Consider the following 15,576-nt stretch of genomic DNA (forward strand, 5'->3'; position numbering starts at 1 on the left):
ATTATTAGAAATTGTTTAACAATTTAATTCCTTGATTCCTTCATTCAAAATCTAATTCTAAAAAACTATACTTTGTGGTTTAATGTCGGACACTAGTCTTTAATTGTTGCCATGAAATCTATCAGCCTTGACCAGACTTCAGGGAGTTACCTATTATAAAAAGGAGATATAACGCCTCTTCATAAGTGTTTAAGGTGCATGTAGGCATCATTTTTAAACCTTGGCTTGAGCCAGGCTAGTTCTCCCCCCAGTTTGTCTGCCTTAAACTTGGTTTAATCCAGATCTATGCAGGGCCTGCACCATAGTCTACACAAGTGGCATACACCCTTGTAAACACGTATACATGTGTCCTGGTGTGTCGCCGTTGTTCCATAATTGCACCACTACAGTGTTAGCTGGTGCCTAGTCAACTGGGTCGAGATGCTTTGTGTATTGAAGACGATGGCGACAGCCACTACGCAGGAGAGGAAATGTGTCTCAAATTAATCACAATTTACCATGTCCCATGGCCTGACTTACTATGTTACTGTTGCTAGGTTGGACAAACAATGGTCATGTTGGGCTCCATTTCTATGGAAAAGGTTGAAAACATGTAGATAGGAAGAAATCTGTAGGACCACTACTTTTTCCAACATCTGGTTGTTAACGTTAGCTGTCTCTTCTCCATGTTACATCTAGTCTATTATTACAGGCTTTCAACATTTTTCTATGGGAATGGACCCCCACATGGTTACTGTTTGTATGTGCTAATAGCAGGAAGTGAGCCCTCTGGTTAGTGGTCAGCAGACCAAGCTCAATCGCCCAACAGATACAAAAGAGGCTTATTTCATTGATTTCTCAGCAAGAAGGTGAATAAACACAATCCTCGCTCCCCTGCTGCTATTCTTAAATATCAGACAAACTCTTCAACGGTGTGAGCACAGCTAGATTTTTGACAAAACTTAAGAAGAAGGTTATCAGGGTGCTTCCCTAATAAGAAGCCGAAAACCTAGTCCTGGAGCGTTGCTGCAGACGCAAAGAGCAGTCTGACTCATCTTATCTGAAACAGTGTGACCACTGGACCAAAAAAACAAAACAAAAACACAAAGCATAAGAAAAGGAATGAAAATGACTGTACTGGGTGCTTTTGTGGTTGGTAATAGAAGAGCTTAAACCCTCATCATCTGCTGGAAAAGAACATCAGCTAAAAGCCCTATGGCAGTGGCTTAATAGTACTAATTACTACAAATGAGTATGATGTCATGAATCCACAAAGAGTACCCTAACTGTCTGTGTGAGTGCAAGATTATGAGTAATTATAGACTTAGGAAGGTTTGAGAAGTAATTAGGTTATGAAAATACTGAAAGTAAAGCATTGCAGTGACAGTACAAGGTGAACATGTCTATATAGTGAGTGCACAAGGCTCCACTTCTGCATGTTTCCACTTAAGATTTAACAGCTTTGATTTGTATATAAATAAAGCATGTGTATGGAGTTACTGTGAAGAGCCAAATGTTTTAGTAGTGTTTCACATTAAAGTCTTCAGAGAAGTGTCATATTCTCCTCAGCCTATAATTGTCCAGGATAGACGGGCAAAATCATTGCTGAATAGGTCTCTCAGGGAGCCGATGTTATCTGCGTTTTCTACATGCACCGCTGAATGCCATAATTACATCTATCACATTTCAGGAGCCTGAACAGCACTCGCACAAGGAGAGGTTTCACTTCTCCTCAGCAGCTTTGCCATTCAGTCTGACACATGTGCGTCACGCAGGTAAATTACATGTATTCACATAAGTACACATTCAGTGTACTGTACAAGAAAAAAAAAGGTGCATGTACACATTTTCATTCTGCAAAGAGTCAGTCTAATGCTTTTCTTGTCCACCCGTCTCTTGGTATTTCACTTGGCATTGCTGCTGATCTTTGTCCCAAGGATGCTAGGCAGCCACTGGTTCCACTTCATGGCGGTGTGGCATGATAATTAATTAGCAGAGACTGCTTGAAATTGGTCATTCGTGTCTCTGATCAGTTGAAACGTCAGTTTACTGCAGGGCAACGCCGGTAGAATTTACATTAATAAGTTGTTATGTAATCAGTTGACCAATTGTTAAACCCCCTTCCTTGAAAAGCAATTTTCTAATGATAGCTTAGCAACTGTAACTAGGCACGGCAGGTCAAGCTTTGGATTACGAGCATTGTGCAAACAATGGAGCAAATGTTGTTTATCTGCTTTATCATCTGCCAAGCTTTACGTTTAGGACTGAAGAGCACCTTATTAACTAACTACATTAGTATGTGAGATTATATGCACTCCTGACTGTCACATCCACCTATATGTTACTATTATACTAATGTGTTTATAGGTTTATAATCCAGCAGATAAACTTAAACCAAGACAGTGTTGTGTTCTCCAGACTCAAAAGCAAAACACTGTTATAAAAGCTGAACAAGGATGGAAGCCCAGAAACCCAAAGAAAATAGTGTATTTGACTCATTCAATACAATAGTACAAGAACAAGGCTGTTTATTTATTCCTCCTTGAGAAGATAATGTAGCCTGGGAGCCTGCCCACAATATTTGTGTCAGGGATTTCCGGTCTGGAGACGCTCCATTTGGAATTCACCTTCACTCTTTGATGCACCTTCATCAAAGATCTGCCGAGCCAACCAAATCATTTGGGCAGGCGTTGTGTGGTGATGGACAGAAGAGTAACAGGGACATAGTCACACACTTCATCTGAGTGCCATTGAGTTGATTTTGTTTACAACATAATGGCTGGTGTTGAAGAAGTGCTAAAGGAAGAACAGTTAGCCCTGATTAAGGCAGTTGTTGAGAAGCACTGATTGGTCATTGTATCCAACTGCATGCAGAGGTATTTTTTTATATATATAAATCTAAAGAGAAATCTAAACGGTGTCCTACACCAGGGAGTTTACGACTAGAAAGTGAACAATGAATAATGAATGAGATGTTCTGCTTTTTCTACATAGTGTCTATACAGCAACTGAATGCATATCTAGGACTACACAACAAGGTTCTCATTTTGAAGATGTCTGCAGCAGAAGGCAGGAACAAAACACCTCTCACTTAACTCAACAGTACAGAGTGTCTAGAAATGAAAGGGCTACATCCATATAGAAGGAAGCTCACATCGACCTTATAGGGTAATGCTTTTAAGCTCAGTTTGTTACGATTTCTGACATTTAACCCTGGTAAACAGCCGCTGTCTTCAGATCACTTTGGGACTCGACTTTATTTTAAGGCTATGAAATCTCAGAATAACAGTAGAGAGAAAATGCTGGGATCATGGGATGCATTGCCTTTAAATTGCTGAACGTGGGTCAAACATTTGAGGTAGCCTTCAAAAAATCTTTTGCAATATGTTGCAGGAATTTTAGCTCATTCCCAAACAAAAGACAAAACTGATGTAACTGAATCAGGTTTGCTGGGCTCCTTGCTTGCACACAGCTTTGAAGTTCTGCCCACAAATTTTCTGTTGGTTTAAGGTCAGAGCTTTGTGATGACCTCTACAGCACCTCACATTTGTTGTTCTTAAACCATTTGGCCACAACTTTGTAAATAAGCTCTAGATCGATTTAGAAGACCCATTTACAACTGAGCTTTGACTTCCTGGCTGAAGTTTTGAGTTGTTGCTTCAATATATCCACACAATCTCCTGTCGTCATGATGCCATTTATTTTCTGAAGTGCACCAGTCACCCGCTGCAGCAGAGCACTCCCACAACTTGATGCTTCCACCCCGAGTCATCTGATTTGATAAAAAGACATCAGGGAGACACTTAAGCTTGGGATGAATCTCAATTTTTAAATGATTCAAGAAATTATTAATTAATTTACAAATGAAACAATCCAAGATCAAAATGACCTCGGGTGCTTATAACCACATTTAAGACTGTTGCACGGCTCGCACACTCTGCTCCACCAGGACTCTGGGCAAACTGGGTTACTCCTTCAGATTACTGCGGCTGGGAGCTTTTAAAACATTTTACCGACTGAACTGCTGCTCCACACCAGCCCAGACAATGTGTTCCCTCGGGGACAGGAGCGGGCCACGAGACAGAAGCTCTCCATTTAGAAGCGCACAGCCGTTGACCTGATGCGGATCTCATATCTTGCCAGCGTCCCCCCCAGCTACAAACACATGCGTGTATACTTTTCCATTTGATTTGGTGTCAGCGGTCAGGGATGATAATGGGGTAAACAGCATATTGCTCACAGAGTGTCTCACCAACTGGAAAAAAAAGAGGACTTTTAGGAACTTTTGTTGTTAGTAGTTGCTGTTTCGTGGTAAGAGGCCTTTAGATACATTTCTGTGTAGCCTTTACATAATTGATAACTCTCTCTCTCTCTCTCTCTCTCTCTCTCTCTCTCTGTGTGTGTGTGTGTGTGTGTGTGTGTGATGCTGTAACATTAAGCCCCAAGGGAGATAAGAGTAGATGATCTGCAGTCTCTCTTCCTTTTGACTTGTGTTCCATTAGATGAAGTGATCAGAGTGGCGCCATGCCGGGTGACAAAGAAAAGACATAGACGAAAACTCAAAAGCCTTACATGATGGCAAAGCTATCACAGCAGCACAACACAACTCTAGTGTCTTCTATATGAAAATACATCTGAAATGTGTGAGCGGTTAAGGACAACAGATGGCTTAAATTAGCTTAACTATCATATTATCATATCAGTCTATAGTGGATGGAATAGTGAATATCAGGATAAAATGAATTAAGTCTGTGTTACCTGATCAGTCATCTGCAGAGTGTTTATCCTGCTCAAAACGAATACAAAAAACATAATCATGGCTTTGTTTTAAAAGGTCATTGGCCAAAAGGCAATTACATTAACTAAACAACAATCTGGTCCACAAAATTATTCAACCTCATTTGTTTTCAGCTGGTTTTAATTTAGTTTAAGTTAATTATTCCATGGTCTCAGCATATGTTGGTGAAGTTTTTTACCCACTCAAACTCAGATGATTTCTGTGGCATCATCTGGGGGGAGACAGCTAATCATGCAAGTCTAGACTTAAAAGCTTTGAGCTTTGACTTTCAGGGCCTCTAAACTCGGTTCACCATTCACCTCGTTTCCTCACAGACTTCATTTAAATGTCTACCAAAGGTCTTTCTATTTAAACGTTAAACTGTGTTTCGGAACACTGTCTGCTTTGGACTGATTCGATAAATTAGTATTTTCTTTATGGATGAAGATGCTTTTTGTTTGAACTGTCCTGTTTGTTTCTCATTTTGAGTCATTATTTTGGGCACTTTGTAACTTGGTTTTGAAAAGAGCTATCTGAGTAAAGGTTTTTGATGAAGATTATTATCACAGGTTGTAGACGCTGTCATCTGGAACAGTTTTTTTTTTTTTATCACAACTCTATTTCATGAAAATACTTTGTGATGTTTAATAGAGGTGATATGTAAGCAAAATTGACTTGCTTCCAAATGCTTTTTAGATGAGCTGGTGTAACAACCTCACACCTTTCACATTTATTCCTTATTTGTGAATAGATGATTTCATTTTTATACCTGGGAAAGTAAGAAAATATCAAATGAAAAAGTAAATATGCAAAACTTTCTGTATGACTACCTCTCTCCATGAGGTAGTCATACAGTTTTCCAACAGTCTTGAAGGAGTTTGCATACATGCTGAACACTTGTTGGCCTTTTTGCCTTCACTCTGTGGTCATCCCAAATCATCTCCATTTGGTTTAGGTATAGGTCAGGTGACTGTGGAGGCCAGGTCATCTGGCGAGGTTGGGGTCATTTTCCTGTTGATAATTAAATAGTGGTCCAATTAAACGTAAACCGGACGGGATGGCATGTTGCTGCAGGATGCTGTGGTAGCCATGCTGGTTCAGTATGCTTTCAACTTTGAATAAATCACCAATAGTGCCACCAGCAAAGCACCCCCACACCATCACACCTCCTCCTTCATGTTTCAACGTGGGAACCATGCATGTAGGGACCATCCATTAACTTTTTCTGCATCACAAAGACATGGTGGGTGACTGGTCTAATGATCATTACTTGTGTTTCTTGGCCCGAACAATCTCTTCTGCTTGTTGTTTTTCCTTGGTAGTGGTTTCTTAGCTGCTATTTGACCATAAAGGTCTGATTCACAGTCTCATCTGAGCAGTTGATGTAGAGATGTGTCTGTCTGCTACTAGACAGTGTGGCATTTACCTGGGCTCTAATCTGAGGTGCAGTCAACGTGTGATTTCTGAAGTGGGTGACTCAGATGAACTTATCCTCAGCAGCAGAGGTGAGTCTTGATCTTCCTTTCCTGGGGCGGTCCTCAGCCAGTTGAGTTGTGGGCCAGCTTCATTGTAGCGCTTGATGGTTTTTGTGACTACACTTGGGACACATTAAAAGTTTTTACAATTTTCCGGACTGACTGACCTTCAAGTAATGATGGACTCTTATTTCTCTTTACTTGGCTGATTGGTTCTTGCCATAATATGAATTCTAACAGCTGTCAAATAGGGCTGTCAGCTGTGTACCAACCTGACTTCTGCACACCACAACTGATGGTCCCAACCTCATTAAGAAGGCAAGAAATTTCCCAAATGAACCCTGACAAGGCACACATGTGAAGTGGAAAGAAAGGGTGTGTCATGGTCCTGCTGTTCCTGCTGCTTCTTTTTTCCATGTTCTTATTCTCTCCCCGTTTCCCCCATCTATCACCGTATTAGGCTCACCTGGGCAGGAGAGTGGCAGGAACACCCAATCGCAGCTGCGGCCCATCACTATCAGGGCTCTTTAAAAGGAATGCCATGGCTTCCCTCCAGTGCCAGATAATTTCGCTTTTCTCGGCCTGTGCCAGCATGAGAGCTACGTCTCGAGCAACAGAAGAAAACCTCCTGTTGAAAGTGTTTGTTTCTCAATGTCTTTTTTCTTCCTTTTTAGTGCCTCCATGCCGACCCGGTCTCCTGCCCAAGCAGCTGATTTTGTGTTTTTTCTCCTGGAGTTTCCAGTGCTTTCTGTTTGCCATTTTCTCTGTTGGATTTCTTCTTGACATTCCAGAGTTCTGAGTCTCTTGCATTCTGGGTCCAACCTCTGAGTGGCCAGCCGTCACAGAATTATCTGGCCAAAACTACGGACCCTGCAGAGACTGGACACGTGCTTAATTTACTAGAAGAAGCAATGGTGGGACAACATAATGCCATACTCCAAACCCTTACTGCCCATCTATACTTGCTGTCCTTAGGAATGACTCTGATCGTGACTGGAGACGATCATCACCCAGCTCACTGCCTCCGCTGTTCTAGTGGCTCTTCCTCCGGCAACTCACACAGAAGCTAGCCCGAAGGAAGAACCGATGTAGTTGGGCCACACTCGTTTGACTCCGACTAGGCAGCAGTGGTGACTAAGGCAGTGCCTTTGCATATATTAAGAGGCTGTCTCAGTGCCCTGAACTTCATCACTCAACTTCCCTCATCAAGTCTCCCATGGCCCAGCCTACAGCCTCCTTATCCAGAACCGGCTCTTGCACCCTTCTAAAAGGTACTCTGCTCTGGCCCCACCACGTCACGCCAGTCTGCACACTGGTGGACAGCGGGGCTGACGAGAATTTCATTGATGCAGTTTCTGTCCAGGAACAGGGTCTACCCTTGCGAAAATTAGATGCGCCCAAGGAGGTGCTGGCCATAGATCCAGGTGTTGGTGGGGTTACCCTGGCTGTGGACTGGGGATCGACGATGATACGGGGATGGCTTCACTACTGCCTTGCCCAGTGCCTCTGGTCAGTGGTCCCCAGTTCAGAGGCCTCAACACCACGCCTGAACAGATCAATTTGGTCAATGAACCCTCGGACTACCGTGACCTGTAGGAAGTTCTTGGTCCAGACCAAGAACCAGGTCCTCTCCTTCCCTCCTCACCGTCCTTGTGACTGCTCCATACGACCTCCTTCCGCTTTCGCCCCTCGGATCTAAAAGTCTGTACAGTCCCAGCAAACCCGAGGACACCATAGAGAAGTACATCACTGAGTCTCTGGATGCCGGGCTGTTATGACCGTAGAGGTCATAATTTGTATTCAATCTTGGTTTTCTGTGTTGTGTCGTCCCTTTCTGTCCGGGGGGGGGGCTATGGCATTGTGTGTCCAGTATGTGCCCTTGCAGGTGGATGCTGCCGATTGGAGGAAGTCCTGGAGGCTGCGGTTTCAAAAGTGGAGCTGGCAACAGACTCTCTTTCTAGCATCACCCGCATCGCGATCGTCTCCCCCACAAATCGGCGACTCCAACCACAGTTGGCCTTATTAGTGTTGCCTCGCTTATGTGCGGATGAGATGTTGTATCTCACTTGTAAATACTGTAAATAGCATTGACAGTGTGCAGTCCCATATTAGTAGGGGTGGGTAGCCTTTTTATTTTGGTCCATCTTTTCTCTTGTTTTGTTGGCTAGGGAGTGAGGTTGGAAACCTGTTCTGTTGAGTCCTTTATCTTTGGGTATAGGCAAGTCAGATTTCATGTTTTGTTCATTGTTTTAGGTGATGGTCACCTGTTTTCATTTGGGTAAATAAATCCCTTCATTTTTGGATTGCATTTCTCCGTGTTCTGTTTCCTTTTCATAAGTGTGGAAGAGGGAGACTTTTAAAAAGGGTATCCCTAGGCCGGGCATAACACCGGCTCATTCGGTCCTCCTCTTCTCCAGTGGGTGGAGGTTTGCTTTTTTGTTGAGAAAATCAACAAACCTCCATCCTTGTATTGATTACACAGAATTACAGCCTTAATTACATAACCGTCAAGAACAAATACCTACTTCCACTCATGGACTCGGCTTTCGAGCCATTACACAATGCCACCATCTTAACGAAGTTGGATCTACACAACACCTACCACCTTGTTAAAATCAGGGAAGGGGATGAGTGGAAGATGGCCTTCAACACACCACTAGGACATGTTGAATGTCTTGTAATGCCTTTTGGTCGCACTAATGCCTCTGCTGTTTTTCAAACACTGGGACCTCCCTGGTAGGACGCCATGTTTTACATGATCTGTTGGCATTAATACGTATTTGTCTACCTAGATGACATTTTCATGTTCTCCCGCGCCCCCAAAGAACCTGAACACGTCCGGGAGGTGGTCCGATGACTGTTGGAGAACAGACTGCATGTGACAGTGCGAATTCCATGTCACCAAAACCAACTTTTTGGGGTATGTTATTGAGGAAGGGCAGCTCAGCCCTGATCCTGTGAAAGTTAAGACGGTTGCAGTTTGACCAACTCCCCCATCCCATAAGCAGCTACAACGCTTCCTTGGCTTTCATAAACGACTGGATGATTTGAGGGACAAACTAGAAGGGAGACAATTTTACCTCCCTGGGGGAACAAATTGAGCAAGCCATTAGCCTGGATAATCGACTTAGTAAAAGACGAAGGGAACGATTAAGCAGATCCAGATTGCTGCGCTCTTACCCAGTCACAGAGCCTTGACCAAACAAGGCCCCAACTTATGCTCCCTGCTAAACCAAACCCAACTTCCTCCTGCAACCTGCAGGTATCGAACTGAAGGAAGAACCGATGCAGCTGGGCCGCACTCGTTTGGCTTTGGCTATGCAGCAGCGGTGAGTAAGGCAGCATCTTTGCATATATTACGGCAACAAGAGGCATACCCTGGCTCAGTGCCCTGAACTTCAACACTCAACTTCCTTCATCACGCTCAAAGTCTCCAGCGGCCCAGCCTATGGCCTCCTGATCCAGAACCAGCTGTCGCACCCTTCTAAATGGTGCGTTGCTCCAGCCCCACCATGCCATCCGAGTCCACATACTGGTGGACAGTGGGAGTGACACCCTTAAGAGATGCATCCCGTGAGCATCTACAATGCCTCCTTGGCTTTGCCAACTTTTACTGAGGTTTTATCAGGAATTACATTAAGATTGCTCTCACACTTATCTCCATTAGGTGTCCATTTGCATGGAGCCGGAAGGCACTGTTACCTTTTGAACATATTCAAAGTTTATTAATGCACTTGTGTGATGTATTGTAGTTTATAGTACATTTTTTAAAAATACCATTGTATCTATGTTCATAATAGATCAGTATTTTGCTACCTGTACAGTATAGACAACTTCTTATCGGAAGAATATATTGTCTAGTGTCTGAAACTGGTCTGAGATGACAAATTGCAGATACAATATATATATATATATTATATTTTTTAGATAAATAGTTAATTTTCAGTGACCTCAATAAGAACCTGTATAGTGTCACACGTCCATGGAAATGGAAGAGGGAAAACAGGATTTCCTGGATATGTGATGTCAGCAGTTAGCTGTTGTTTCAAAGTAAAAGGTCCATTTTCAGAGTTTAACAGTAAAAATATAGATTTTATTTTACTGTCTTCCATAAATTTATAATACATTTTTGCCACATGGCAACACCAGGCAATAGATGGAGACTATCTTCTGGACTGCCTGATTTGAATTTAACAGATTTTGTCTCCTTTCTAAAAACATTCCTCACCTATTACAAATCAAAATAGTGAGACAGAGGTTCCTTACTTTTAGCAATACGCATTTTAGTTTGCCATATTGAATTAAATAGAGGGATACAGCATCAACTACTGCTGATGAATTCAGTATAAGTATTTATTTTTCCTCCACCCTGCACAGCTCTGTGGCTCTGCTCTTCAGTAGCAGACTGAGACACCAAGGGAGCAGTGCAGCCTTCGGTGCTTAATGGCCTGTCTGTGTGGCAGAGATTTAGGGACACATACAAAAGTGGAGCTGCAACAGGTACCCGCTGCTGCAATTCATCTTCATTTTAATTGGGAACATTTTGTGTTGCTCACTCCTCCACATAAATAAATCAGAACCCTACCCCATTTTCTCAAAAACTCATTAATGCGCAAAAGGCTGTCCTGTCCAGGTGTTTCTGAGCGGAGGACATTCTAAAAAGTAGTTTGTTTGTTAGCTTGTTATCATCAGTATTATCCATGGCATGCACTAAGCTGTTTGCCGTAATCCTGATTGCAAATAAAAGCTCTATGTGGTTTAACATTAAGATAACTAGCTAGCTAGTTAGAAAGCATTAGTGTTCACTCTATTGCATCTGGTGTGTTCGCAGAAGAAGAAATATTCAGAGAACTGCTGTGCCCCGCTTTGTACTGCGTCATCCAAACACCAGGGTAATTTCACCATCTCTCACCAGCAGATGCTTGTGATCATCTCTTAGATCCAGCAACCCCCGATGACTGAAGCTTTTTAAACAGGTAGTTATAATTTTGTTTATAGGAAAAAGAATAGAAAAGCACGGAGCTACCTGGAAGGTTTGTTAACTTTAGCAAAGGTGTACAAAAAATGCTACCTTTCACTAGCTGGCAGTTCTTGTACACACTTGTATACGCATAATTTAAATTGTGGTTTTAATTCTCCTGCAAATCAAAACAGAATTCATGAACTTTATCTTTGAACTTACCCACCCAGCAAAAATGAGTCGAAAAGACATCGAAAAGACGTAACTCATGTGTGTTCAAACAACGTCTAAATTTAGTTGAAAAGTGAACACAGCCCAATTTTCAATGACTATTTCTGTACTAAATCAAGACTACGACGGACCGACCAGATTCAGCCCAAAAACCTACGTCCAAATGACGTCTGGTGCTTGGTGGGTAATATAGAGATAAATGGACCCTCACTGACGTCACCCATGGATCTTCTAATGAGAGGTTTTGAAGCTCAGTGTAGTGGCCTTGGCCCTTGCCATCTTGGCACTGCCTGACTCCAACTAATTTCCACCTATTCCAAACATGTGGAGCCCAGACTGGCTGTTGACAGCTTGGCAGAGACCTAAATACTTGTGGTAACAATCAAACTTTAAAATGCCATTTGAGAAATAAGTTATAAAAGAAATTCACCCCACACAGAGTTGAATGAACAGAGGTTCATTCACCTCTGTGTGAATGAACAGAGACCACAACTGCCTCTAACTCCCAAACCCTCTTTCTTACCAGATTCTAAGTGTTTTTTCTGCTAGAAAGGTGTTTAAATATTTGGACCTAGCTTCAAGCGGCTAATGAAGGGACATTAGTATTTGAGACTTAAATGCCCCCTTCATTTTTCTTGATTTTAACCTGATTGAAGGCGAGGAGACATTTAATGAAATCTGACTGTCATCAGTGTTGGATATGGAAACTGCCCGAGCAGTAATGAGTAATGAGCTGAGTAAAAGCAGTCATTAATTGTCATTTAAATTTCTGTAGCTGCATTATGATACAATAGATACTAATCCCATAAACGTGATAATGATCGACGAGATGTAAACCTCTGGATTTTATCACTGAGTAAGAAAACGGCTTTCAGTTCTGGCCGACACTTGTCAGATCAGTTGAAGCTCTTGTAGGGTTTATCGATGTGCAGCATCGAGAAAAACTCTTCCCCCTCCTGAGTTGAGCAATGTGTGTGAAACAACACACAGAGAGGGAGAAGCTGCCTACAAAGGGCCAGCTGCTCCTGCAAATGCTGGAGCTGTTTTGGGAAACAGAGTGGTGATTCATGCTGGCAAATTGATTCATTTCTTGTTGCAGATAAGCACCTTTTTTTCTTTGTACCCTCATGCTGCAATGGCTTTGAAAAGAGTCGCTGAAAAACATGTCTCCCTTGCCACGGAAAAAAAAAAAAAAAAAAAAAAAAAACTGGGTGGATGAACAATAACAGTGACATCTTACAATATGGTCCTGGAGTTCAGGTCAGCGTCACCAACTACAGCTTCAACAATGAGCACACAGTTAAAGCTGCAGCTTAGTGAACGCTACAAACTTCACTTTTCCGCTTTGTTTGGTTAGGATTAGGCTACAGGTGTTGTGAGGCTATTTTTATACACTAATCTAGACAGGTTATTGTTGTGATTGACGCAGTGTGAGAATCTGTGTGTGGATCTCTGTATGTGGAGCATATGCTTGATAAGTGCACAGCAGGTGTGTTTCTGCTTTGAGGAACATTGGTGGAAATGGAAAAGCTTTGACCGGCTCTTATCAGTAACAGGCAGTCCATAGCAACAAACCAGGCAGCAATATAGGTTTTAAAAAAGCCCCCAGGTAAACCAGCGCTACACATCTCTGCTCAGCTTCCGCTCAGGAGATCACCCATGCTGGAAAGCTGCTGGACTTCTCACCCATCGCTCAGCACCCTGGGGCGGCGAGCACATGTGAGCCGAGAAGGGGGGTTTTTGATCATTATAGTGGCGGCTAGTCGCTGAATATGGATATGTCATCTGAGATTTACATAAACAAATCCCTCGTTATATCAGCAAACGGTACCGAAGCCCGGTTTCCCACCTGTTGTTAAATCCCTTCCTTCAAAGCAAAGCCAATTTTTGGGAGGCATGCACACACAGTGCTGAAGGAATCAACCGTTTTAAATGTCAGCCATGCAAAATTGGTTTTGTCCCAAATGCTCAGGAGACAAGTCAGTCACGGTGGTTTCCTCTAGGTAGAATTAAAATAAATCTTATTGTTGTTGTTTTTTTTTTTTCAAAGATGAAGATGGAATGATATTTACATATCAAGAACAAGAAGCCAAACACAGCCTCTTTCTTGGTGATGCACATTGCCCGACATTATTAAACATAAGATTACGCACAGAGGATAGAGAAAAGAATGAACCTGAATGACTCCCCTCAGAGTTGTTATTCCAAGCCATATGGTACACGGCTCTGTCTTCCATTTGGCAAATATTATTATTTAAAAATCATTTAAATAATTATTATTTAAAAAGTACACTTCTTGTTTAAAACTAGTTTGACTGCCAGAAATGGTCTACCAACACGATAAAGCAGTGGGTCTTGAAATAAAGTCACCAGTGTGTGAATGCAGGATTAGGATGTGGACGTCAGTGTCTCTTTAGATCTCAGAGGAAAATAGCCTATCCCTGCTGGCATTTAGAAACAGGCAAGACTGCCAGTCGATCAGAGAGCTAACACGGAGACACAAATAAGCAATCAGGCTCACATGGACACCTCCAGACAATTTAACTAATAAGCGTCTCTTTGGACTGTGTGAGGAAGGTGGGACACCTGGAGAAAACCCCTGCATTCATATGGAGGACATCCAAACACCACAGAGAAATGCCCCAGCCATGTCACACCATATTGATTACTTAATTTATTCACTGATTCATTGTTGGGGTGGTGGATGTTATTATTTACACATATCGATGAGTGTTTGAAGACACATTTCTCTGCCTTTTTCTTTCACCATTTCCTCTCCTGCTCCGATCACCTCTAGCTTTAAACACCCTGTCTGGACCAAAAATAAATCTCTAATATTTCATTGCACTGTCTTCAGCTTTGATTACAGCAGCATTCTCTTTGGTATTGTTTCAGTAAATATCTGCAGTGTCACAAAATATATTTCCATCCAGTGTTGCATTAACATTTCAGCAAGATCTTGTATTGATGATGGGAGAGTCTGACCACTGCACAAAGCCTCCTCCAGCACATCCCACAGATTCTCAATGGGGTTCAGGTCTAGACTCTGTGGAGGGCAATACATGTGATGTAAAAGAAAAGTCACCTTCTTCCATTTCTCCGTGGTTCATTTCTAATGATCACATGTTGATTGTTGGGCAGGAGTCAGCATGTAAACTCTGACTGGTCTGTGGTCATGCAGTCTTATAGTCAACAAACTGCAGTACACTGAGTATTCTGACGCATTTCTATCAGAGCCAGCTTTAATGTCTGAGTAGTAGTCTGTGGGACCATGAATCAGCCTTCGCTCCCCACATGCATCAACAACCCTTGGTCACTCATTACCCTGTTCACCGTTGCTCTGTATCTGAAACACTTTTGGTAGATACTGCCCTCTGGAAACCAGCAACACGCCTATAGCTCTGACCCAGTCGTCTAGCTGTCACAGTTTGGCCCTTGTCAAACTCGCTCAAATCCTTCCACTTGCCCATTTTCCCTGCTTCTAACACTTCAACTCTGAGAACAAAATATTCGCTTACTGCCTATTATATCTCGCCCACTACCAGGTGCCGTGATGAAGAGATAATCAGTGTTTAATGTAATGCCTGATCTGTGTATATCTGACAAGGGTTGAAGATGCCCATTTGTTTCCCTTTGTCTTTGTTTGACCAGTCACTGTCTGACTCAGTCAGGTTGTATAACACAGTCACTGCTTAGACAGGTCTTTGTGGAGTGTTAAATGACATCGCTGCTAAAAAAAGCATCTTATTGATGGGAACGTTAAGTGTGCAGCAGTGTGCTTTTTCACTCCAGTAACAAGGTTGCTGAAAGAAGTATGAGACGGAGACAGAGACAGAACGGCCGACTTGGCCCTGTCGCTGTCTGAGACTTTGACACACACGCACACACACACACACACAAAGTTGTATTTCTGTCTCTGTGAGGATGTTCAATTGACACAATGCCCTCCCAAGCCCCTTTTCCCTAACCATCTTAGCTGTATGTCAGACATAATGATAACCTAATTGGAACCTTTACCCTCAAACCAAGTCGTGAAAAGGTTTTACCTCTGAAAATATAATGGTCCCACAATAATAGTATGCAATGAAACACTGGCCCCCATAACTTAATAAAAACACACACACACACTAAAAGAAACACATAAAGCCAGGCTG

At 42.5% G+C, this 15,576-nt stretch overlaps 1 long non-coding RNA gene across 1 annotated transcript; it reads right to left on the reverse strand.

Annotated features, from left to right (window-relative positions):
* Nucleotides 1–5,351: 5,351 nt before the first annotated feature.
* Nucleotides 5,352–6,609, reverse strand: LOC125009944. The gene is made up of 3 exons (XR_007112999.1): nt 6,504–6,609; nt 6,183–6,353; nt 5,352–5,767 (listed from the first exon to the last, which is right to left on the reverse strand). It is a non-coding gene; the product is annotated as an uncharacterized LOC125009944 (long non-coding RNA).
* Nucleotides 6,610–15,576: the final 8,967 nt, after the last annotated feature.

This window comes from Mugil cephalus, chromosome 6 (assembly GCF_022458985.1).
Source record: "Mugil cephalus isolate CIBA_MC_2020 chromosome 6, CIBA_Mcephalus_1.1, whole genome shotgun sequence".
Classification (NCBI taxonomy): domain Eukaryota; kingdom Metazoa; phylum Chordata; class Actinopteri; order Mugiliformes; family Mugilidae; genus Mugil; species Mugil cephalus.